This window comes from Chlamydotis macqueenii, chromosome 4, assembly GCF_036417535.1.
Source record: "Chlamydotis macqueenii isolate bChlMac1 chromosome 4, bChlMac1.mat, whole genome shotgun sequence".
In the NCBI taxonomy this organism is placed as follows: Eukaryota; Metazoa; Chordata; class Aves; order Otidiformes; family Otididae; genus Chlamydotis; species Chlamydotis macqueenii.
In genome coordinates this window covers 37,573,677-37,599,629 of record NC_141559.1, presented here as the reverse complement: position 1 = coordinate 37,599,629, position 25,953 = coordinate 37,573,677, and the positions used below count along the sequence as shown (strand labels likewise).

The 25,953-nt window shown below is 39.2% G+C and overlaps 1 long non-coding RNA gene across 1 annotated transcript in view; it reads right to left on the bottom strand.

The window, feature by feature from the left end:
- The window catches only part of LOC147600954 (uncharacterized), a 30,997-nt gene extending 7,620 nt beyond the window's left edge, over positions 1-23,377 (bottom strand). The window contains exons 1-2 of the long non-coding RNA XR_015258457.1: positions 23,239-23,377; positions 22,280-22,352 (exon numbers count right to left, since the gene is read on the bottom strand). This is a non-coding gene — a long non-coding RNA (uncharacterized LOC147600954). The remainder of the gene's footprint in view (positions 1-22,279; positions 22,353-23,238) is intronic.
- Between the last annotated feature and the right edge of the window lie 2,576 nt (positions 23,378-25,953).

The following is a 25,953-nucleotide window of genomic DNA, read 5'->3' as shown; positions in this document are numbered from 1 at the left end:
TAATACCAGACTTTTCCAAACTTCAGTAACTTCAGCTGTAGATTGAGCCTTGTGCACCTGTCATGGCTTGCTGTTTTTTGCATGTGGAAACTCAGACACGAAGAAAGGTTGAGTAAAGGAAAGGAATACTAGCGTAAACCTGGTCTCACTTCACCCACACCCTGTGCACCTCAGCGCATGCCTGAGAACTCTGCATCTGGTGCTTGGTAGAGTACCCAGGTTTACTCATAACTTCTGTGACGCTAATGGAAGTGCAGAGCATCTCTTTACTTATGTAGGAGCCAAATACCTTTTAAAATATGCAACAAAATTTGTTTACAAAGAACATTTGATTGACCTGTAGATCTTGAGTTTTAAAAATAACTTTTGAAAGGCTGTGAAAAAGAGGAGGGTGGGTAGTCCTCCATTCTGCTACATTCAGTATTTTTTGGCACTTGCTGCCCACTAGATGCCTGAAGTTGGAAAAGGCAGTTTCTTTCAAACCAGATAAAAATTAATAACCTTATAAACAACATATTTAATCATAACAGGCTAGTATTTAGAAAGGAAAGTAGATGTTTGTCTGCGAAAAATCTGCAGCATTGACTGAAGAGTTCTCTTGGCAGGTCATAGAGTCATAGAATCACAGAATGGTTTGGGTTGGAAAGGACCTTTAAAGGTCATCTAGTCTAATCTCCCTGCAGTGATCCCCTACAGGGATCCCCTACAGGGATCTTCAAGAAGACCAGGTTGCCCAGAGCCCTGTCCAACTTTGAGTGTTTGAATCCCCGCCCCTGACTTTGAATGTTTCCGGGGATGGAGCATCTACCACCTCTCTGGGCAACCTGTTCCAGTGTTTCACCACCCTCATAAAAAAAAAAAAAAAAATCTTCCTTATTTCTAGTCTAAATCTACTCTCTTTTAGTTTAAAACCATTAGCCCTCGTCCTTTTGCTACAGATCCCATTAAAAAGTTTGTCCCCGTCCTTCTTATAGGCTCCCTTTAGGTACTGGAAGGCCGCTGTAAGGTCTCTCTGGAGCCTTCTATTCTACAGGCTGAACAGCCGCAACTCTCTCAGCCCTTTTTTCATAGAAGAGGTGCTCCAGCCCTTTGATCATTTTCGTAGCCCTCCTCTGGACCCTCTCCAACAGGTGCATGTCCTTCTTACGTTGGGGGAAACAACATAGGTCCAGGAAGGTCCTCTTACTTCTGTGGTATGGGAGGGTCTGCTCAGGCTCTAATGCTGCTTTTCAAACAGCAATATCTAGGGGATAGCTCTGCAGTACCATCTCCAAGCGAATGGAGCCATGTCCCCACAGCCCTTGGGATGGGGTGGGGTGAAATCTGGGACTCTTCTTCTAGCCAGCAGGAAGTGCTGCAGGTAACTGTAAATAATTGCACCTTTCTGGGATACCTAGCGCCCAACGTGCTGTACAGGGGAGCCTCGGGACCTCACCTAGCTCCAAGTTCCAGAAGAGAGGCTAGGTCCCTAAGAGGGCTGCAAGCTAACACCAAAACAAACTAGCGTATTTCAACATCAGGGTTAAATGTTCACGTTCTAAATAGTTTGTGAGACTGGTGGTGGATCCCAGTATGTTCTGTGTTTTATGAGCTGCCAGAAACCAGTCAGAAGACCAGTCTGTTTGTCATTGAATCTTCTGTATTTATACACAGTCAGTAAGTACTTGGTGTGATGTTGTTTCTCTCTGGGATGCAAGAGACGTTTGTTATCGTTTTTGTAAAAAGAGATGCAACAAAAATAATAAATGTTTACAGTCAAGCTTGCACCAGTTAAAATAAACTGCCTTAGCGTTACATTTTTCATTAGATCACTGCAGCTCCTCTGCAAGTTACCACTCAAGTATTTGTAGGAAACTGAAGATTCGCTGTAAAATTAATTCTCTTCACTGCCTCATATAAACATGTAATTGAGAAGTAAGAAGAAACCATTGTCACAATCAGATTGTCCTGTGAGACAAATACTATTTCATCACAGGAAAAACTGAGAGACTATTCCATTATTATCCCTGTAAACGTATTCTGAAATTATCTCAAAAGAGCCTAATTGTTAGAGAAGTTGATGACAATCAACTGCCTTCAAAGCAAGGTGAACCATTCCACAAATATCCTAAGTTCTTCTGTCTCATGCAGCCCTTGTTCAGGCTGTGGTCCAGACCACCCTTAAGAGCCTGTTGTGTTTCACTTGATTTTTTTACTACTTGTATTTTTTTGACACAGACATCAAACTTAATCTGATTTTGAGTTTAATTCCATTATGTCAATATCCTTCTTTCAAATAATCACTGAGTTGACAGGCATCAAGAATTTAGCAAGTACCTCAGAGAAATATTTAGGAATATGTCAATATTCCTCATTGTTCAAGGTCTCTAAAAATCCCAGAGGGAAGCGTAGACCTGATTTATGTGAAGACTGAGATGAAGAGAGTTATGAGTATCATCTAAGCTAATGATGTTTGTTCCAAGCAAATTATACAGACATTGTATTTCAAACATTCAACAACAAAACTATTTTGTTTCCATTTGGGCTATGAAGGGAGGATTACTGCTGCTTCACCATAATCCCATATCCTGTTTCTTGTGATACCCAGGCTATTGCAGGTTGACCATGCAAAGACAGTTTAGAGACAGTTCTCCCTCTTAATTGCTCCAAGGTAATTCCATTGTCAGTAGGTCCATCTTTGGAACAACTTTAGAATCATGCTAATGCTCACAGTGGATCAAAATTGGACCAAATTCAAATGCAATTCAATGTATATCAGGTCACCAAACTATAAGCATGTTATGTGATGCCTTAGTGCTTACATTTAGACCTACTATGCTTTCATAATTCAGAGCATTTTGGAAACCCATAAACAGATAGACCTGCTTTACTCTGTGCTTGTTTTAATGTCCATTATTTGTGCAAAGCAGTCTCAGGTTCCAAGGTTAATAGATGCCTGTGACAGCCTTAGACTCATTGCTTTCCCTGTCACTACCACTCTCTCAGATTTTACCCTCCTCACTGAATGGGATTTTTACGATTTACCAAAAAACAGCAAGTGTAACAGTATGTGACTTTCATACCCATTTTAGTTTGCCTTGCATTCTTTCTTATTTCTCTGCTGCAGATGCGTATGTTTTATCTGTTATATGCCCATCAGCAAATCCCTTAATCTTCTAGGTTTCTGTTTGGCTCTTTCCTGTATTACACAAGCTATGCTTAATCTTGTCTGCCTTTAAAGGAAAAAAAAAAATATCTTAACTGTCTTCTGTCTCTTTCCCAGAATGGAACTTTTTCTTCACAAGGACTAATCTAAACCAGTTTAAGCCTCTATAAGCAATTAAAAATGAAAGGCTTAATGTAAGTCTCATTTTGATTTTGTGTAATTTCTGAATTTACCAACTATTACTCATCATTTTTTATTTCTCATATCAGAGCCCTTGAATGTTCAGTAGTATTCTAGGTAGTGCTCCGTTCAGCTACCGCCTCTCAGTTTCAATTAAAACAGCTTTTGACAGCTTTTGACAAAATCTCTAATATCTCCCAAGAGAAGTACCAATAAAGTGTCATTTTCTTGGTCTTTATTATCTTGGCATATGGACACTTAAAATATTCTATTTGTGGGATACTAATTCAGACCCCACGTAACTTTCTTCCTTGGATCTCTGTTCTTGCATCAGAATGTGCAAAATCTTCAATCTGGACAGGGATATTTACTTTGATTTAAGAAACCTGACTGTTTATCAAAGAGGAATTTGAAATCTTCTACACTTACCAATTTTGTAAGACCTGGGAAAACTTCTTTTTTATTCCTGGTATACACTCCCTATGTGTCTCACAACTGTATCAAAAGTGATATCCTGGGATGGGAGAGCCATCCTTTCCTTCCCCATTGTGTATGCCCTGCTTTTTGTGAGAAAGAGGTGTGCAGACTGGAAGGATGCAACAGTGCATGTCAGCCTGCTGCCTGTGCAGATGAATAATGGTAAAGGCTGCTGGGACACATCACAGTGCTGACCTCCTCAGTCTAGCCCATCGATTAACTTCCTTCCTAGTAGCCTTGTTTTGAAGCACATTGTGCTGTGCACCAACTACCCATCAGGGATGCTGCAAAATTGCAAAGTTGGTTCTTTGATGTTAGGTCAGTAAAACTCCTCTGAGGACTCCCCTTCCTTTGCCTTCCCTGCTTCAAAACATGCTGCCCACATATTTCATTTCTGTATGAAAGGCAGAAGAAAGTATCTACAGTCATCCCTGAAGCTAATGAACTGTGGAAAGCAATCACATAAATTTAGAACTATCCAGTCTTAGGATACACTACCTTTTGCCTTTCGTTTTGGCATAGAAACCCACCCAAACAGACAGCTTCAGTTTCTCCCACTTTTTGAGCATTTCCAAACAGTGTCAGTGCTAGAGCCTAAACCAGTTCATCTTCCTCTCACAGTGTATTCATTCCTTCTGCTCTTTTTCTGTTTGTACTGAAGACTTAAGTGTTTGACCACAACTAGAGAGTAGGTTCCTTGTGCTGAAAAGTCAGTTGCTTTATTCTGCCCAAGTATCAGAGGGTAATGCATAACAGGAAACATGAAATGGTTCACTCAGTTTCTTGCTTTAAAGAGTTAGTCCCCAGTTTCACATTGTATGCAATAGTACAATCATGTAACAAAAAATGTAGAAGGTTGCCTTAGATATAGCTCGGAAATTAATCCCATTTGCTTTGAAAAATGATGAAACCAGTTCGATTTTAAAATGTTTTGCTTGGTTTCAAACTTAACAAGCAATAACATTTGAGAAGGTTTAAGAGCTTTCTAACATAAAAACCACTTGAATCTAATCTAGATATTATTGCATGCTCTTGTTGAAAATGTCTGTGTAGTCTGAGATTACCGTAATTATTATCTTGCTCATTTTATCAGAGATTCCTAAAGCACAGAAGAAACCCTAGTAGCATTACAGAATGTTTTCCTTAACTGCTTTTTAGAGGTGATTAGCTCCAGTTGTCATCATCTTAACTGCTAGCAGCTCCACCCAACATAAGCAGGATCCAAAGTTTGGAAGTGTTCCTTGGAAACTTTCAGATTGTGTACTTAGCCCTGCACGGGAACAAAATGTTACTTTGCCCTTGAGCAGCACCATGGTTCCTCAGCATTCAGGGGCTGATAGTCAGGAGCCTTGACTCACCAGGGCCAAAAACTGCTCAGTCAGCCTGGCCCACAGTGCCTGAAGGAGCTCAGGGAGCATTTGGTTGCTTCTGTGGAAGGCAGCACCTCCCTCTGTGGTCATGTGTTTGAGAGGGGCCATTTTACATTCAAAAGTAGCAGTGGCAGAATATTCAGAGTCTAAAAGGTGATATTTTGCTTTTAGGTGCTTAAGATGTAGCAGGGACTATATATCACAGGAAAGAGGGAAGGAAGTCTGTCAGAAGCTACAGCTATTGCTTGCCCTTTATGAGCTTTATTAAATTCCCCTCATTTCAAGGGAGACTTCTCTTGCCTGCAGTAACTGCCTAGACTGATCTGAACCTGCAGGAATGTATAGTTTCCAGTGAGGTACCCACAGTGCACATGGATAAAATGAGACTTTCAAAGGACAAAGGAATATGTGCTTTTATTAAATGCACAAACACCACCATCATCTTTGGCATGTGACAGCATCCATCAATCGGTTCTAAAGCCATATGGCTGTTGGCAGGAAAAAACCTAACATTTTGATTTGTTGATGGTGGTTTTTTTTTTGCTACAGCTCCAATATATATTTCTTCATTCTAAGAGCATTTTTGTCCACAATAAATTGTTTATATATGCCTTTTTTTTTAGAATTTCTTCTCCAGCAATCATTTGTTTTCAGAAATAAACTAAACTCTGTAGAATTAAAAAAAAAATGGAAACAGACCAGAAACACTTGGATTCTTCACTCTGCTGATTAGTTGCTCAAGTTTATGCTCAATTGCTGTAAGTTGCCTAGGCTATAAGTTATGATTGTTAAATTTCTGCTGCTCTACTGAAACTACTGGACCAAACCTGGTACTATGCCATTTTATATCAGCAGAGAATTCAGCATAATATCCTCAAATGATTCTTTTAACAGTTTGACTTCCATTTAATTAACATAGAAAAATAAGCAGGACAGTTTAATAAACACATAGAACACCAATATTATGAATAAAATAATTCAATTTTGTATTAAAACTCATGTAATTGAGTTATGTTTCTGCCAAAAGCTGTCAGGCAGCAGAATGCTTTGCAGTAACAGAAGCATAGCAGTTTTAAGTTGTCAAGGAGTTTGATGCAGCTACTCCGTGGGGATATTTACATAAATGAATTATGTGAAGCAATTTTTGCTATAAAAAAAATTCAGAAACTACAGACAGTTTCTCCATTGTCTTTCTCCTCTCTATTTCCTTCACTTGCAGATTCATTATTAAAGTTGAAAAGCAATTGTCTCTATTTCTTAGCTATTATAATGAACATTTAGTGCAGGGAGAGAAATTTTTTTTGATGAGACAAAGACAGCCGTAAAACAATAAAAATCAATGCTCATATTTATAATGCAGCTTCCTCCCCTGCACGTGCCATTAATTTGCATTTTGATCTAGGTAGGGATAAAGTAAAATTGCTGACAGCTTTGTCTTCAAAATCAGACAGGAGGGTATCACAGAAAAGAACCTGGCCAGATTTCCATGTACCTTGCAACAGTGGGAACTGTTTTCACAGTCAGAGAATCTAGAAATTATGGTGGATGAGTGCCATTGAGAAGATTCTGATATAGCAGAGCTCTGTTAAAATACTGACATTCCTGAGCCCTTGAAGAAGAAAATATCAGCTTCATATAAAAGTACATTTCAAGTTCTCATCCATTTAAATTGAGGTTTATCATGTTGAAGTCTTTTGTTCAATCAAGAAGACACACCACTTCAACCATGAGGCCATAGTATCACTGGTCCTCTTGTTCAAGTATCCAGTCCCTTGCTCAAAGCCAGATCAACACTGAATTCAGCCCCAGCTGCTCAGAGCTTTGTCCAGTTGGGTCTCAAAGTCTCTGAGGAGGGAGATGCCACAGCCTTTCTGGGCAGGAAACCTGCTCCAGTGCTTGAGTATCCTTCTGGTGAAAATGTTTTCCCTGTGTTTGGTCAGAACCTTCCCTCCTAATTTCTGACCGTTCTTTCTCATCCTCCCATTTTGCATCACTGTAGAGAGCTTGGCTTCATCTTTTCAGTAGTTTTATCATAGGTAGTGGAGAGTTGCTAGTAGCAAAATGGCTTTCTCTTGTCCAAGCTGAACAAACCTATTTCCCTCAGCCTCCACTTGTACCTGTGCTCCAGCCCCTGACCAACTTGGTGGCACTCTGCTTCACTTGCTGCAGTTTACCAATGTCTTTTTTTCGCACAGAGGGATTTCCAAACTCAATGTGGTATTCCAGCTGTGATCTAATAAGTGCTGAGTAAAGGGGAATGGTTACCTTCCTTGATCAGCTGGCTATGTTCTGCTTAATACAGTCCAACCTTCTGTTAGCTTTACCTGCTGCCAGAGAGCACTGCTGACCCATATTTAGGTTGCTGTCTACCAGGACTCCCAGGTCCTTTTCAGCAAAGCTGCTAACCAGCCGGGTAGTGTCCTGCCTGTAACAATGCAGAGGATTGGTTCATCCCAGATACAGGACTCTGCATTTGACCTTTTTGAATTATGTGAATTCCACGTCTACCCATTTCTGTAGTAAATTTAGGTCCCTCTAATGGCTGCCTTGTATAGTGTATCATCTTCTCCAGCAGTCTTGTGTCATCCAAAGTATTGGTGAAGATACAAAACAGGAGAATTCACAGGATAGACCTCTGAGGAAATCCATTTGCAACTGGTTTTCCAGTAGAGATCATTAGCCACTACCCTTCTGACCCAGGCAGTTTTTCACTGATCTAATCGTAGTACATCCACCCAGAAAATGAGATTCCATCTTGGATACCGTGGAAGATGGTGTCAAAATGGCCTTGCTAAAGATAGCATACACAGCTGTTTGCTCATCCTCACTTCTAGCCATTTTATTGTAAAAGGCAAACATGTCTGTAAAGCATAATTTACTCTTGGTAAATCTGTATTAACTACTCACAGTCACCTGCTGAGAAGCTTAATTCTTTGACTTCTGACCATTTGTGTAAGCATAGACATTATCATGTATTTGGAACTAACTTTCATGATATACTATCTGAAAAGACTTAGTGGTATCTGTGGGTTCTAAAGGAAATAAAATCATCATAGAAGTATACAATAATTCAGGTTAGACAAAAACACCAGAAATCATCTAGTGCAACCCTGCCCTCCCCTACTAAAGCAGAATCAACTTCAAAGTTAGATCAGGTTTCTCAAAGCTTTGTTCAGGTAAATTTTGAACACCTCTAGGGATGGAGATTCCACAACTTTTACTGGCAACCTGTTTCAGAGTTTACCCACTGTCACTGCAAGAGACTTTTTTTTCTTATAACTAATTGGAATTTTGCTTGCTGCAACATTGCCTTTTGTCAATGTAGTTTATTATAAAATGGCCGACAGCTAGGTAACAAAAAATACTGAATATAGGGCTGTGTCTGAAAGCCACAGCTTTAGACTCTTAGCTCCTAGAGCTGAAGTTTGGAAGGTCTGCATGAGGTCCACAACCCAGATTCCTCTCAGAGTAGATCTCTCTCCATCTTTCAAAGTAGAGGTTACTCTTCATAATTTTGAACCTGTTTATGGGGCTGAACACTGGAAGGAATGTGAAAGTCTTTGTTCTATTTGTGTTCTCTGTCTATGGAGTTGAAATACGTACCTCAACTGTTACGTTGTATTAATTCAGTGTTTCTTATAGATACAGAAGAAAGGAGGCAGCATGCCTCTACAGCATAAGGGATAGGATTCTCACTGAGGAAGTAGAGTTGAATTTTGATTTCTGCTCCTGGGGCTACTTCTGCAGTTTTATGAAAAGATCAAGTGTTCTAGTCTTGGAGTTTTGTCCAATTATTGCAACTGATTTTATATCAGATCCTCTTGGACAAAAAGTAGCATCTCATCTCCTTCAGTCTGGAGTTTCCAAAATGGAGTTATGTACAGTAAATATCCACTTGAATAACAATAGTATAAAATATTTTTCTTGATTGTTTGAAAACATTGCTCTTTATGATAATTTTCTTCCACCAGATACACAACATCACTTTAATGAGAGGGTTTTATTTCTTTTCTTGTCTTTTTCCTGTTCGGGTTATGTTTGTCGTTGTACTAGTCCATCCTGATCACCCTTCCTCTCAAAGATGATAGGAATCCTTCTTGTCAGTTTATCTTAAACAGATCAACTTTTCTGTTTCTGTTCCCAATTCTAACTATGTACCATTATCTAATATAGCTTTATTTTGTGTTGGAAAATATAATCAATCTGCCCGAATGGGGAAAAGAGACCTAACAGTCCATATATATGAACGTCAAATCACTTATTAAGATCCCATAACACTGTCATCTGTCCCAATCCATATGGGACTTGACAGCTATACATTATATAAGATACTTCCAAAAGAGACCTATTTCGGGTTTTTTGTCCGTCTGTGCAACTGAACTGCTTTGTGTATAGTCAAATTTTGCTATAAATGTGATCAGAACTTATATTTTCACTAGTTCAATTCTACTGGAACAAATTTCCCAGACATACTAATTTTTTGCTGAAGCAATTCTTAGCCTAGTGTTATTGCAGACTGTGTCTTTCCGGGCTTAGCTCCGCAGTTTGTGAACATCTACTAAAAAATCAGTCAAACCAGATTTTCTTTCCTGCTTATGTTTGCATATAATTCAGCCCATTTTCTGTGACTGCGACACAGCCATTAAGACTGTTAGATAAGCCCTTCATTCTCCATAGCATTTTGTAATCTGTTTGCATTGCCCAATACAAATTTCTAGACCTTCCACTAGCTAATATTTAAACAAAAAAGTGGAACCATTATTTACCCTTGACACCCCATAACAAAAAATTAATAGGTCGTCCTGACATTGTAAACTTCCATTAGAAAAGATAAGCTGTTCCAGAATATTGGGAAGCTCTGCTTCTACTCTTGACTATTTTACATCAATGGAATTGGCTTCACTATGACTTCTTGTAATCTCTCTTCAGTACATATGATAGAAGCCATAATTACTACTGCAGAGGGGGTTATTTTTTTTTAGCAACCAATTTCTAAATTTAATTTCTAACTGGTTCACTAGCCAAATTATTTAATTAGCATAAATATTTCTTCTTATTTTCTGTGATATTTGACCATTTATCTGTAGTCTAATTTTAAAGTGTTTGCTTTTGTCAAAACTCTTATTTACTTAAATCATTGGCTGTGCCATGCAGCTGTCCTCTCTGGTTTGTGCTGTTTCTAAATTGCATGTTGCAGATTCAATAGAGTGTACGTTGTCTGGCACAAGTTTCCCATTAAAGCAATAGGAACAATGTCACTGTCCAGTGTGTACGGATATTATGAGGGCTGAGAAACGAGAGAGATGTATTTTTTCACCTTTTAAATAATTTTTAAATCTATCTTTTGAAAAGTAATGGTCTCATTCTGTTCCTTTACACAAGATATAGTGCCTACTATTTTCCTAGAAAACCTGTTAAAGTCTCTATGTTTTCAAATAAAAATTGTATGACTCTCATGATCTTTGCCACTCACTTCGCAGTTCTACTAATTGAAATGTGGCCAGAATTTAGCTCTTGAATTTCAACTGCATTTGTAGCCCAATCATTTCTCTTATGTGTATCCAGTTTTCTAGTGTTAAGAATGGATATTATTCCTTTTTAGTGTTTGTCCTGATACATGCCAGCAGAGGCACCAGCTGTGCCACCTTTACTTGCTGGTTCAGAGTAATAGTAGCTAGTGACCTTTACAATCAGGAAGTCATCTTTGGATAAAATTCTGTCTTCTTTAGTTCTTATTCTGTTTTTAGAAAACCTCTCACCCAGTTTGAACTGGGCAAACTAATAATCACATAGTGTGTCTGACAGGGACACACTGTCATGTGTCTGTCCAAAGTATAGATGCTACTGAACTGTGTATTTTCACATTGTTTTTACAGATGAGGGAATTCTACCTTTCCTGCATAAATACAGAGAATGAGAAGCAATGTCAAATACTTCTTTCTCTTCTCTTCTGACTGTTCAAATGCAGACTGAAAAACAGGTAAATATCAGTCTACGTCCTATAACTCTGTAGCCCCACTTGGCTAGCTGGAAGGAGTAGACAGACTGACTGATAGCTGACCTGATTTTTTTCTTGTCATTTGGCAGCAGGTAGTTTGGAAGTGGAATAACTGTAAATTTTTATAAAGTAATTTTGAAGAGATTCTTCAAGCACAAACCTACCAGCCATGCTTGCCTGCCTTGTGCAGGATCAGTGCTTTAGGGAAACCCTTTTCCTTACATTATAGACCAGAGGGGAAAATGTGAATTTATCTTCCAGCCGTATAGACTTCTGCAAGTGGAAACAGGAAGAGCATTACACTTTTGGTACTCGGCACCTACTCTTCTCTCTGCTTGTAGGGGGCTATTAAAAAGGAGCGAGGTGAAATCAGACAGAGTAGGCTTCACCAGCTCCTTTTGTATTGTACCCTCTCTGCCTCCAAGATAGTAGAAAAGCTAAGGCTTTACAAATTCTCATCCATAGCAGAAGGATCCCTTCCAACAGTTTACTTGGTATTTCTGTGATGAGGCCAAGAGAGAGACTGTGAATAGCACTGCACAAAATTCTCATAATACTGAGAGGAAAGCTCTCTGTTGCATCATGCATAAATCTCCTGGCTGTGCCGGTAATTAACTGGTCTCAGAAACTGGACAACGACTAAAGTAGAACTGCAGAAAAAAACAGTTTACTACTGGAACATGAATGATGTAGAGAACTGGCCATTACCAGAATGTTCTTCATAGAAAGTATTTCTTCCTAGATCAGTTAAGGGTCTCTGCTCCAGCACTTTTAAATTGTGAGCCTGCTCACACATCCACGGCTGAAATAACTATATTTCTTCACTCATTCCTGAAAGAAATACTATTTCTCCTATATACAAGATTCCAGTTTAGCTACAGTGACTTGTAGAATTTAACTGGGATTCTGTGCTGGCTTATTTCTCATGTATTCCTTAAAAAAAAAAAAATAGAAAAAATAGAGGGAGAGCAGAACCGAGCCATTTATACAGTTAGTTCAGTCAATGACAATATGGTATGTGAGCAAACCTTGTAATTACTTTCTTCCTTCCCTGTCTCTGTGTGATAGTTGTCCAGCTCTGCTGTAAGTAATCACCCTCAAAGCGCTGCTCAAATGGATGTGACAAACTTAACTTTGTGGTCAGCCACAGCCGTGGCTTGTCACAGAATCCCTTTGGTTTCCCCTCATAAGAAGCAGCACATTTCCCTGTCATAGAGGCAATATCTTGCTAAGTTTCGTATTTCTGAGGCATAAAGGAGGAGCTGTGGCATAAAGAAAATGTCACTTGTTCAAGATCACGCTTAGTGCCTGTCACTCAGGGCACTTGAAGTCATTGTCTGTGATATAATTCATCGCTGAGGCAAGGAGGCAATGGTAGTGGCATTGTTACCTAAAATTTTCTGATGTTTTAAAATTAGATTTCTGGGTTTTTTTAGATTTTGTAGTTATTTATGTGAGGCCACTTGCAATGGAAAACTTCAAAGCCTTGCATCTTTCTGGCTGAAAATATACAACTGAATAACTATTTATTTGTTAGAATTAACTATTAAATGTCTGAATCTTTTTCTCAGAATTATTGCTGTCAAGTCTACTTATGCCTCCCTCCTTTGCATATAATAGCAAAACAGAGCTTTTTTCCTCTGGGTATCTGATGATAACCCAAGATAGATGCAAAGAAAAGACAAAAAACCAAATTCTACTTGCAGCCTGTGTACTACTTTGAAAAATGTAGGAAAGAAAAGCAGCAGTAGGAAATAGTTTCAGGATTCTTCTATTCCTCTAAATAACATTGTATATTCATAAACTTCATCTCCAAATAGGGTATGACACATTTATTACTGTGTGATTTATTCCTTTACAGCACTTCAGAACATTTAAAAGTTTGCAGGACGTATTGATGGATGTGTGTCTCTGAGATGCTGTCTTTCTCAAAAAGTAGCAGCTGCGAAGATCACTCTGGCTGTTTTCACTGAGTGGGAGTGAAAGGGCGAATGAACTATGTTGGTTACATGAGATTTATTGATGTCCCAAAGGACCACTTCAAATTCTGTGCTCTTCATACATCCTTTAAAACACAAATACATCTCCTGTGTGTTTTTAGAGCAGCAAGGGGAAGTTGGTCTATTTCCTTTTTTGCATGACTGGAAAGACAAATCAGTTTTTGCTTATTTGGAAATCCAGAAAAATCTCAATGTTGTCAAGCCAAATGAAAAGGAGAAGACCAATTCTTGCCTCTGGTAAGAGCAAAGAACTTCTGTTCCCATGTACTCACTAATAACACCAAGCACATGGATTAACTGTGTCTTGATGGAACTAACTGAAAAATCAACTCCTGTATATGAATTTATTGTTTTTATTTAAAACCAACACTGGCCAATGAAATGGTGTCTTATGTAAAATGTAGCTGAGTGCTTTCAGCTTTAGAGGACTAGTGTAAAGTGGAATGTAAAAACATTCTGCATATTGCTTGTGTTCTCTGAGGTCTGTCTCCTTTTCATTTTAGTTTCTCGGGTTTGTGTGGTTCTCACAACAATGTCCTATTTTAGAATCACAGAATCATAGAATGGTTAGAGTTGGAAGGGACCTTCAAAGGTCATCTAGTCCAACCCCCATGCAAGGAGCAGGGACATCCCCAACCAGATCAGGTTGCTCAGAGCCTCATCCAGCCTGGCCTTGAACGTTTCCAGGGATGGGGCCTCCACCACCTTTCTGGGCAACCTGTTCCAGTGTTCTACAACTCACATGGTAAAAATTTTTTCCTAATATCTAATCTAAATCTACCTCCCTCTATTTTAAAACCATAACCCCTCGTCCTATCACAACAGGCCCTACTGAACAGCCTCTCCCCATCTTTCCTGTAGGCCCCCTTGAGGTACTGGAAGACCGCTATAAGGTCTCCCCAGAGCCTCCTCTTCTCCAGGCTGAACAGCCCCAACTCTCTCAGCCTGTGTTCATAGGAGAGGTGCTCCAGCCCTTTGATCATCTTCCTGGCCCTCTTCTGGACCCACTACAACTGGTCCATGTCCTTCTTATGTTGGGGGCTCCAGAACTGGACACAGTACTCCAGCTGGGGTCTCACCAGGGCAGAGTAGAGGGGCAGAATCACCTCCCTCAACCTGCTGGCCACGCTCCTCTTGATGCAGTCCAGGATGCGGTTGGCCTTCAGGGCCGCAAGGGCGCATTGCCGGCTCATGTTGAGCTTCTCGTCCACCAGCACTCCCAAGTCCTTCTCCTCAGGGCTGCTCTCAATCCATTCTCCACCCAGCCTGTATTTGTGCCTGGGATTACCATGACCCAGGTACACGACCTTACACTTGGTCTGGTTGAACTTCATGAGGTTGGCACAGGCCCACCTCTCCAGCCTGTCAAGGTCTCTCTGGATGGCATCCTTCCCTTCCAGCATGTCGACCGCACCACAGAGCTTGGTGCCATCAGCGAACTTGCTGAGGGTGCACTCTATCCCACTGTTCAAGTCGTCAACAAAGATGTTAAACAGGGCCAGGCCCAACACGGACCCCTGAGGGACACCACTCGTGAGCGGTCTCCACTTGGACATTGAGCCGTTGACCACCACTCTCTGAGTTCGGCCATCCAGCCAACTCCTTATCCACTGAGTAGTCCGTCCATCAAACCCATGCCTCTGTAGTTTAGAGAGAAGGATGTCGTGCGGGACAGTGTCAAAAGCTTTGCACAAGTCCAGGTAGATGATATCCATTGCTCGTCCCTTGTCCACCGATGCTGTCACCCCGTCATAGAAGGCCACCAAGTTGGTCAGGCACGATCTGCCCTTGGTGAAGCCATGTTGGCTGTCACCAACCACCTCCTTGCTCTCCATGTGCCTTAGCATGGTTTCCAGGAGAATCTGCTCCATGACCTTGCCAGGCACAGAGGTGAGGCTGACCGGCCTGTAGTTGCCTGGGTCCTCCTTGTTCCCCTTTTTAAAAATAGGGGTTATGTTCCCTCTCTTCCAGTCATTGGGGACCCCACCAGACCGCCACAATTTCTCAAATGCAATGGCCAGTGGCTTGGCAACTTCATCCGCCAGTTCCCTGAGGACCCGCGGATGGATCTCATCAGGTCCCATGGACTTGTGCACCTTCAAGTTCCTCAGAAGTTCCCGAACCTGCTCTTCGAGTACAGTGGGTGGTTCTTCATCCTCGCAGTCCCTGCTTGTGCCTTCCACAGCTTGGGTGGCGAGACAAGAGCCCTTATCAGTGAAGGCTGAGGCAAAAAAGCCATTGAGTACCTCAGCCTTCTCCATGTCCTGGGTAACCAGGATACCGGTTTCCTTCTGGAGGGGGCCTACATTCTCCTTGGACTTTCTTTTGTCCCCTGCATACCTATAGAAGCTTTTCTTGTTGCTTTTTATATCCCTGGCCAGATTCAATTCTGTCAGGGCTTTAGCCTTCCTCACCCAATCCCTGGCCACTCGCACAGCCTCTTTGTAGTCCTCCCAGGCTACCTGACTCCACTTCCACCCTCTATAGGCTTTCTTCTTCACTTTCAGTTCGTCCAGGAGCTCCTTGCTCATCCACGCCGGCCTCCTGGCCTTTTTGCCTGACTTGTTCTTCATCAGGATGCACCTCTGCTGAGCTTGGAGTAGGTGATCCTTGAATGTGGACCAACTTTCCTGGGCCCCTCTTCCCTCCAGGGCTACCTCCCATGGCACTTTGCTCATCAGGTCCCTAAAGAAGCCGAAGTCCTCCTTCTTGAAGTCTAGGGCAGAGAGCTTGCCATGTAGTTTCCTTGCTGCCCCGTGGATCTTGAACTCCACTGTGTTGTGGTCACTGCAGCCAAGACATATTAGTCTTCCTGGCGTACAGATGCAAATAAATACAGCCACACTTTTATTTTAGTTCCCTACCTTAATGGCAAATGGACTTTGTTGGAATAAATATGAGCATTAGTTTATATCAAATAAACAGAGATTTTTGAAGCTATGAAATGTGGGGACGTTTTGTGAATCTGAAAGAGCCAGGAACTGCCAATTATTCATTTCCACAGGACTCCTACTTCAGACAAGATGTGAAGATGAAACTTTTTTCTACCTACTTTTCTAAACAGTTTCTAAAGACTAAAGCGATCATCAGTAACTCATTTTGTGTGGGTAGTAGAGGAGGAGAATTTTTTAAAGTCAAGTATAAACTCCTACATATAGTGTTATTAGGAAGGTTAAATATATAGTGACTTCCCAGGTACAAGTAACTATAAGAAGGAAAATGGAATGCCATTTCAGAATATATATTTTGCTTTCATTTAAGGGAGTCAGTTTATTCAAAGTCATAAAAGAAGTAACTTGCTTTCCAGCTTGTCAGAAAAGATCACGTGTTTTCAAAACAAGCCCATCTTTTAACTGTGTATAAGGCTTTTACATTTGACATATTAAGGGAGAACAATTGCCTCGCACTTGCCTTGCTCATCAGCTTGTCTTAAGACAACTAGTGACTGTACGACAGGTTGAATTTCCAGTGAGGGCTACTGTTCATTTCCCTGAAGTAAAGACTTGCCAACAATCATGGTTGATGTCACTGTGTATACTGAATTGCCATAATATTCTAAATCTCCTCTGTTGCTGTTTGATCTCCTTATGGGATAGATGGGATAGTCATGTCAACGAATTGTCTGTTTAAAAAAAAATTAAAAAAAATTTCTTGTCCTCAAAGGAAAAGGAAGCCAGGATTTTCTTGCTGTTTTCCATGGACAGCATTCTTTTGGCATGTATCCAGAAATGACTGTGGCTTGCAGATGATACATGCTTTCACTATGCATCCACCTATCAAAATCTTGAATGTATACCAGTGTCCACAGGGATATAGACTAGTTGATGATTAAGATAAAAATAAGTATCTTATATTTTTAAATTTCTGATTCACAGAATTAATTTCAAGTAGATAAACACTTGATAGCCTATATTTCCATGTTTTCTGAACACATAGCAAAGACTGTTAAGTGGATGTTATACTTGAGTGCTTTTTTAAAAAATAAAAATGTATTACACAAACTTCTACTGCTTCTGGAAGTGGAGAATGTGGGGAAGCTACATTCTGTTTTAAATTTAAATGTGACTCATTTACTTCCTAAGATAATTGCAAAATTTTATGGGGTTTGGCTTGCATACAGGCATTTTTTCTGTCTGATTATCTAGTAGATTTATATAGCTTCATTAACCACAGCCATTGTCTTACTCAAATTAGGTACCTGAAATTCTATTAATATTTGAGCTGCAACCTCATTAGCCAAAACAAAGATATCTTATATCTAGATACAAATACAAAGTAGACAGTGTTTATGGAGAATATTTTAAAATATCACCTAATTGTAATATCACATTAGTTTAATATTTATGTAAATTTTGCAGGGTTTAGAGGAACTATTTTTTACTTTTTCCAAAGCAGGATCCCACTTAGCCTCAATGCAAATATAAATCACAAAATACACTCTCATTTTGTGAAACTTTCATACAAAAGTGTCAAAAAATGCAGACTATTTGCATTTTCAATTTCACATGGCAATGCAGTCTGTTAGTTAATCTCCAGGTCTGGGAATAAACAGAAGACAAGTAGGAACAGCTAAGTAGATTGTTTTAAGTAATTGAAGGGCATTTTGAAGTAGGAATACAATTCTTCTCTATCTCATTACAATTAAATTTCATTGTAAGTTCACATGTTTGGAACTCTTCTGGGGAGAGCATGTCATAGACTGTGACATGAGGCTAGGGCCCTTTCAGTGCTCCAACAGTCTACCACTGTTCCACAACCAAGGAAAACTTTCTGCACCCACAGCATGCTTCAGCCTTTTGGACAAAATAAACCTTGTTTCTGCTCTTACTAATGGTAGGTGCCTGTTTGTAACTATGGTTTGCAACTCACACAAGCCTTAGTAAGCATAGTTGCCACATCATATCAAACTGATAGTGTTCAAGTAGGTTTCAAATTAAAGCAAGCAAATGCATCTCTGTCTGCCTTGTTGGCTTACTGGCTTCGTACAAGACAGTGCAAGCCATTTCACTTCATTATTGTTTGTAATGCCAGAAACAGTTCCTAGAACTGAGGAGAAAATGGTAGTATCGCAGAGAAGTTGGGTAGATTGATGGTTTGAGACTATTTTATTCTTCTTGAGAGTTAATTTTCACTGGAGTCTGGTCAGTGCGTTCCTTGTTAATACTGCATTATCCTAAATGAGCTAGCCATTCCTTGCTCCCAATGACTTTTCATGGCGAACTTCTGACTTATTTAGTTCCAATGTTATACTTTTTTTTTCATGTTTTCTGTAGCCTATACTACTGTGTTACTAAGTTACCTACGTGAATAATTGCCCTACTTTAGTCCTATTATCTTTGTCATGTTTGGGTGGAAAATCTCAAGTAGAGTGGCAGAAGCAGCCTGCTCTGCAGAAATTATAGCACTGTACTCAACTACAGTAGCATAATAAAGTGGTGCCAAAAATCTCTAACTTCTATTCTTATGTCAGGTCTGATCCAGCAGTACATTTCAGAGGGACAAACTACTTTTCCTTTTTCTCTTTGCAGAGACGTCCAGCCACACAGAGACCTACTGTACCCTCGGGGCTGCTCTCAATTTGTCTCATTGGTTTCTGGTAAGATTGTCTTGGGTTTTTTTCTGAGTTTCAACAGCTTGACATTTTAGAGTTTTGAATTTGATTTTGAGTTTTAGAACAATGACATAAATTCAGGATCATCTGTGGCAGTTGCACAAAAGAAATCGCAAATTTAAAAACTCATTCATAGAATCATTATTTTTCAAGAAAAAAAAAAGCCTTGATGATTCTCCTCTATCAAACAATCAAATTTTGCAGGAAACAGGGAGATCACAGTACATGCAGTATATCAAAGGAAAAGGAGCATCTGGAAATATTTTTTCATGAGCATTTTAAGGGAACTAATGCTTATTAGAAATACAGAGTATAGTGGTCAAGTCTTCTTTTGTGAAGGGACAGAACCTGAACTGACAAAAAGTATAAGCAGGTGGAGTTGCAGTCCTGGAGTTTATGCCAGATATAAACGTACCTTCTTGAGTGTATTCAGCTGTCTCTCAGGCCGATTTCTGGGGTGAGTGCAATTATTTGAGTTGATGAGGATCTGAACCTGGAAAACCTCATTTAAAAGCACTGACTCTTATTTATGGTTGCTGTCTGCATGCAGTGCACTACACTGATTCAACTCTAATTGACAAGAGAAGGCTGATGCACCTTAATGAGTTTTTGCTGTTGCCAGAAAGAGTTTTCCAAGTCTTGATTAAATTAGATTTAGGTGAACAAAGAAATCCTCAAGCAATTTTCCCTTCCCTCTACTCCTAGTCATGCTTTCTAGAAAAGAGGAATTGATGCAACTGTTTATTTTGGAGCCAAAATAGGGCTTCATATTAGCAAAACCATTAAAGAGGATTTCCAATACAAATTTGGAAGTTCAACAGCTCTTCATCTTTAGGAAATCAGCTTCTTGATGACTACCTGAACCAAAGCATATCTAAAAATTATATTTTTTGAGATATGTCTAAGGGGTTTTATTCCATGGCTTACTGGGAGAATTTTGATAGAAAATGTATAATTGTTCAGTGACTCTCAGTATGTCTTTTCTCCTTATTTAGATACATCTATCTTCTTAGGTTTTCTTTTTTTTTTTTTCCTTTTTTTTTCCTGAAGCCTGTGAACCGTAAAGACTACAAACTCACTGAAAACTTGAAAGAGCATGAAATTTATACAAAATATAGGCCCAGAATGTAAAACATTGCCTGGAATAGACACTGATAGCATAGTAAAGCAAAGAGATTATCCATTCTGGATTACCCATCCCCAGTACATTGCTCTACCTTAATACTTTGCAATTAATCTGTTATTTAACATATAGCTTGATTTTCAAAGCTGACTAACGGCATTTATATTTTTTACCTAATCTTCAGAAATAAAAGTAGCGAGTACTAAACAGAAGAAAAAGAAATTAAAACTTTTTATAAAGAGAAACAATAAAAGGAATAAAACTAAATAGTTTAAACTATGTCTACATAACAAGCACTATTGACAAATAGAATATAAAAATAATTTGTACTGACTTTACTTTTAATTCAAAAATAAAATAAAAATAGATGTAATCACTGCAAAATAATTTAGATGGAAATGTTTACTAAGGGCATTGGAAGCCCAAGAGTAATAGTGTACAATATGAGATATAATTAAGTCTCCTGGTATAAGAACAATTTTTGCTTCGGTAGACTATTTGCATTGACTAATTCCCTTTATGAGTGCTACTGAGCTATTATCTCTTAATTTAGTTATCTTAGATTTAAAACCTGATTCCAGCACAAATATACAGAAATAGTGTAATCCATAGAATGCACTCTACTCATTAAAGAGCAGAGATGGATTCCTTAGCTAATTCTTTTGGGCAGAAGCAGATTTTTTAAATCAAAATCTGTTCAGCAAATAAAAATAATTGAAGGATCCTGCAAGTACATTTCTGCAATCTCGTCACCACTTATGTCCTGATATGGCACACAGATGAGTAAGACTGTATGTAAAGTGGAAGATTTAACCTCTTTGCACTTTCAAACCAGCAGTGGGGTAGGGGGGAGGTTCTGCAGAAAAAGCTAATGTGGTCAAGTGGAATCATGCAAACCAGGATGTTCAGTCACAACCTCTGAAATTTTCCTGCCATTCTGAAGGCCAAATGGAGGCAGAAAAGCTACAATGCATAGCTGACGAAAGGAAGTAGGGTCAAATTTACTGGGAACTGGAGAAAAAAAAAAGCAAAAAGAAAAAGCAGTTTTAGAAACAAAGGGAGCCTGTACAAGAAGGGAATAAAGACTTGATATAAACCAAAGTGGAAACCAGCTGCTAATACTTAAGAACAAATATGTTGCAGGAGACATTTTTAGTGGCGGAGTGGGGAAGAAGAATGGAAGAAAAACATCAAACATTAAAGAAACCACCATTTGAGACAATCGACACTCTAGGGATTAAATCAAAAGCATTCTTCTAACTTTCAGTAAAAGAGGTGGTCCAAACTATGCAAATTTTGCAGCTGATGTAGAGGCTATTTGAAGACACTATATCAGAAGCTCTCACCAGATGCATGCTGCCTATCCTAAAATAATAAAATCAGGATATCTAGACTGAAGGTAAAGGGAAATTATTAACAACAAGAAGATAACCTTCATGAAGTTCAAGTCCTGTCCAACTGAGAAGATCAGACAAGGCCACAAGAACTGGAAGGTTAAATGTGAAAGTATGCCAAAGTAGCTTTTGAGAAATCTTGCAAAGACATAAAAAGTAATAAGAAATTCTTTTTCAAACACATCAGAAGCAGAAAGCTTGCCAAAGAAGCATGAGAGCCAATAGATAAGCAAGGCATAAAAGCATTTGCCATAGACAAACTTAGGGAAGTTTCCACACTGAAACTGTTCTTTTTGAAGGAGGTGTTAGAGAATCTGTCACAAACTGAAGTGTCAGTGGAACAGATTATAGAACAAATTGACAGAATACTCAAACCACCAGGACTGGATGGCACCTGCCCAAGTTCTAAAGGAATGCAAATGTGAAATAGCTGAACTACTGGCCAGAGTATATAACTTCTCACTTAAAGCCCCCTCATTATAAAGTGGCAATGAGAAAGGCAAGATGAGTTTTTAAAAGGGCATTCAGGGAATAAAACAAAAGTACAGAGAAAGATCTAAGTTTTAGAACAGCTTCAGTGTGATAAGTAATTAACTAGATCAGCACTACCCTGCCTGGAAAAGAGGTAACTGGCATGCCACTATGGAGAAAGGAGCACGTTAAGGAAAGCATCAAAAGTTGTTCACCGTCTTTTCTAATGCTTGAATGCTTAACATGAAATTAAACTACCTAGTGGCAGATTCAATGGAAAGAAGAGTGATTCTTCAAACAATGTTTACTTCAGTTATGAAGCCTCTTGTCACAGAGTTGGGCAGTTTTGTGTCCAGATTTGGTAGAGATTTTCACTGATTCAAAAATTCTCAGGTGAGAGCAAAGAGAAAGATCAGAGGTTAGGAGACAATGACTTAAAGAAAAAGATTGAACTAATGTTGTTTTATATAAAAAGGATATCACTGAAGGAGGACATAAGTTTTCAAGTACCTGAAAGGCTGTTGCATAGAGTTAAGGAACTGTTCTTCATGTCCTCCTAGGACAAAAAGGAATAGGCTTCAGTCTGCAAAATAGTTAATAGGAAGAATAAATTTCTAATGGTAGGGAAGTGCAAACAGAGATTCCTTGGAGACCCAGTAGAGCCTCTGCCCTTGGAAGGCTTTCACAGAACTGATGGTAATCTTGGGTGATGCTACACTGAAATTAGGATGGTCTATATTGCTTATGAAGGGATATTCTAATCTTATATCTGATCTGTTGCTATTTTCCTCTCATTAAAGTAATAGAAGAAGCATTATTTCTCCTTTTACTTTGGCTTTTTATGACTATTCTTTCATGCTTCCTATCTGTTTATCTAAGTCAGTGTAGTACATTGTAACCCGTTACTTTCCAGATCTGAAAAAGTATGCATGATCTGGGAACATTCTGTAAGATAACAGTTATCTGTGACTGACAGGTGCAATTTCTGCAATCTAAACCACATAGAAAAGGAGCACTAAAAAAGGGATCCTCCAAACCAATTTAAATAATAAGGAAGTATATGCTAGTCAGATGAATGGTTTGACTGGCTAACTGTTGTATTATTACACAATGATTTGGGCATGCTTTGATAAAATAGTCCAAGTATTTCCATGCAAAAATCCCCAATCTAAAGCAAAGTGGAGTATATCAATCAATTTGCAGTCTATGCATTATATTTTATCTGTTTTCTTACCCCAGGACTTCTATCCCTGCAGCAAGCAATCCCAGGTAGCGCCCTGCGGTGCTCTATAGCAATGAGCACATGCTTTAATACACTAGGTCAGATGTAGTTTCATAAAGCAGGTAACAATCTAAGAAGAACACTTTAAACAAAGCTTTTCAAATTTTGGCCTGAGGTTTTGGTTGTTTTTTTTTTTTTTAAATGCCAAAAATGTTTCCTAATTTTGGTCCCTAAAAAAAAGACTTACTTTCAAATATCCTGGATTTGACAGACAGTGGAAGACACTCATAGGATCTGTGGGTGCTGGCAGTGAAGCCAGACCAGACACTTCTAATCTAGGTGTCTAAATATGGATTTAGCTGCCTCTCTTGAGGAACCCAAATTTGAAAATGATTGGCTGCAATCCCCACTGAAGTGGCTTACACCATTCTCTACATGGTCTGTGTGCCGTGGCTCTAGTAGCAATTGTTTTAATTGGACAGAGTTTAGTTTTAATTTTTCTGAGAGAAAACTGGCCAGTCCCAATTATGGAAACAAATCTTCAACATAAAACTTTTTTAAAAAAAAACCAGAAATTCTCCTGGGGAAGTCACAGGCAGGGCAAAACTAGCTTTTCCAGAAGAGCTGACAGTTGTTTACATTTTAACATGGAGGAATCCAGCAAGCCTGCAAGTTTATTTTTAGTAGTTGTAAACTGAGTTATTTAACTCCTTTTTTTCTGTGACTTGAGCTAAGACATAAAAATGATTAATACAATGACAAACTGGTGCCCAACCTCATGCTAGAGTTTGGATGGTGATGAATATTGTGTTAATCAGAAAGCAGTAGGATTCTTTCACATTATATTTCTTGTGATGCCTCATCTAAATATTTGCAATCTGACAGCTTCTGTGCTTAGAATAGTTCTGGTTGCCACAAAAAATACTGGGTTGCTATCTCTGAGCAGGATGAATCTACTTCCCTCCTTGTGGAGGAAAACTGGCAAAGAAAATTTGGTTATCAGTGTCCTGGCTTCATCACTGCTTGCACAAGTCCTGCCAGGTCCAGGAACAAAAGCTGTGGTAGTTGCTCTGTCAGGGGCTGTGAGTGAGCTAGTGCAAGCCAAAAGTCATCTAAGCCTCACTGCAGTGGGAAACGTGAGGGACATCCTCCATTTAGTGTCACCAGTGGTGCAGGACTTCGGCTTGGGCTCCCCAGCATGGTACCAGGGAATGCTCCCTGGGCAGCGCCAGCTGCTCCCTGCTAGCAGAAAACCACCCGTTTGACACTGCTGCTCCTCTGTGCTTGTCAGATAAAGGAGTTTGCTGCAGTAAATCCATTCCTTTGAAAATGTGAAGCACCTTCTTGTAACATAGCAAACTTGTAAAGATGGTGTAAAATTGAAATTGCCTCAACTATAAATCATTCCAGTCACAGGAACTCCATTTGGAGATCATGTTTTCTAAAAAACCAGGGCTGCTTTTTCCTCCAAAGCCATCATTAGCGACTCCATCTAGGGAACAGTCAGGACAGTAACTGTCAAAATCATTCCACCAAGGGCTCATATCAGAAAAATGTGTTAAACTAGGCATGCAGGAACCAACATTTCTAAGTGATGCACAGTGAGGAAAATATAGATACTCATCAGGTTTGACTGTCATGTGTCTGTGGTCGAAGAAACAGCTCTAATCAAAAGAAGATGAGAAGAAGTCAGATAACTTAAAATGGATGACTAGTAGCTGCATGGTTTTATTTCTGTTCATAACTAAGATGCAGACTTCTGCCCTTTTATCTGGCACATTATTTAACATCAGAGTCTGTTTCCACATATGTCTCCAAAGCCGTGCAATTACATTAGCTATCCTCCAAGGGGGCTGGAACAATATTTATAATATTTGCAGATGCTTTTCATCTGGGAGGCACAGCAGAAGGGCAAAGCAGTATTTACACGGCTTTTGAAGAGAATTACAAGCAATCTTTCTGTTTAGTTTTAAACTAAAAGCCAAATTACATTGCAAAGCATTGAGCTATTCTGGCAGAAAGCACAGAAAAATACCTAGCATGTTTGGTGACTGAAACCTTTACTGACACTGTCTCCTTACAAGTCTTGTACATTTCTCACTGCTATAAAGAAAACTATTCAAAGTTTGTCAGAAATAAATGTATTTGAAATCATACTTCAGTTAGGATAAAACCTCTGGAGTGTCACTGGTTCTGAACAGATAATCACATAAGGATTCTGGGCAGAATTTTGCATGGCACACCTTTTACAGCCTATTAAAGGCAAGTAGGATAATTTGGATAGATCTGGCATTGCAGTTATTTTCTTACTCTCTAACACAAATTCTGTATTGGAGAGACCCATATCGGTCAAGTTATTCCTGAATTACTGCTTTGTGCGAGAAGTTAATATTAACAGGCTAATATTATCCGTGTATTTCTTTCTAAAACACATGCATTCTGAAGAACAAAAGAGTAGGTTAACTGTCTTTAAGGATCAAATATTAAGCCACTGTGTCATATCCAATTCAGACAAGGAAATATACAATATTTTCAGAAGGATTCTTTGTCTTTGAACTTAATTGCTGTGAAATACAGGTGAAGAAAGCCCAGTTAAGATTTTCATTAGAAGATGAGGTTTAACTAAAAAAACCCCACCACCTTATTTGCTTAGATATTCATTCCCCAAAAGACAAACTTCAAAATAGGTGTGTCGTAGGATGGATTTAATAATTTCCTCACTTCCAGTAAAAGGACATAGGCAAAGATGTCCCCTACCTGTGAAGAACAGTGCAAAAGATTTCACTGTGTAATGCCTGTTAAGACATACCACCGACCTGACATCACAGTCAGTAAGAAAACTTTCTTTGTAGCTTTTAGCAAAATTTCTAATGGAAGTATTTCATGTCTATCTTCTTTACTGGAGATTAATGGAGGTCTTGTATTCAGGCAAGTGTTTATACATCAGATGCAGAACAACAGG